Source organism: Seriola lalandi, unplaced genomic scaffold, assembly GCF_002814215.2.
Source record: "Seriola lalandi dorsalis isolate HSWRI2012SDOR001 ecotype SW California unplaced genomic scaffold, Sedor1 jcf7180002054079, whole genome shotgun sequence".
Taxonomy (NCBI): Eukaryota; Metazoa; Chordata; class Actinopteri; order Carangiformes; family Carangidae; genus Seriola; species Seriola lalandi.
The window spans coordinates 46,912-47,915 of NW_019524632.1; positions in this window are offsets into that span (position 1 = coordinate 46,912).

The window sequence follows — 1,004 nt, forward strand, 5'->3', positions numbered from 1 at the left end:
TTAATATTGTAAAGTAAACCTTTTGTTTTGAAGACAAAGTAAAAAATACTGTGTAAAACATTAAAATCATCTCAAACTTCAACAGTATTTGTGTCAACATTGAATCTTTAAGTGTAAAATAATGTTAAAACCTGTAGAAGCAAAATCTAAATACAATATTTACTGATTCACATTCAGATCAATTTTCTTACATTTCTCATAAAATATAATAAACTGAAGAAATGCAAATTAAAATGTTAATTCTCTGTATGTCGTCTTTCAACTAAAGTGGGGTTGGAAACTTAATTACAAATAACATACGCACCACTATTGACTTTATAACACTTTTATTTAATATATTCAGATGTGAATTTACAATATCAACCAATTATTCACAAATAGTTCTTCAGCTGTCCAAAGGTTTAACAGTAAAACTCAACTCTATCAGTCAGTGTCAGTCGGTCAGTCACTCAGTCAGTCAGTCAGTCAGTCAGTCAGTCAGTCAGTCACTCTATCAGTCAGTCAGTCACTCTATCAGTCAGTCAGTCACTCAGTCACTCAGTCAGTCAGTCAGTCAGTCAGTCAGTCAGTCAGTCAGTCACTCTATCAGTCAGTCAGTCAGTCAGTCACTCAGTCAGTCGGTCAGTCAGTCAGTCAGTGCTGCTGTGGTCCAGCCATGACTCTGACCACATAACTCTCTTCTCTGAAACTTTCCCTGGCCACTTGTTGTGTTCAGAATACAGTTTAAACAATCCTCCTGTTGGTCACAAAGCAGCTGCTGGTCCGGCTTCACAGAACATCTCAGACATGCTGTTAGTTCACAATCCCAGCAGATCACACGCTGGAAATCATCAATGTGTTCTTTAAAACCAAACTAAAGACCTTCATTTCTTAAATGCTGGAGGACGGTGCTTTTAAACCAGAAACACTTCATTCTGTTCCCCATCACCTGGTGATTTACTGTCACTCCTGCTTCTTCAGCATCATCATGATCTCACAGGTGATGTGCTGCTGTGGGTCCTTGG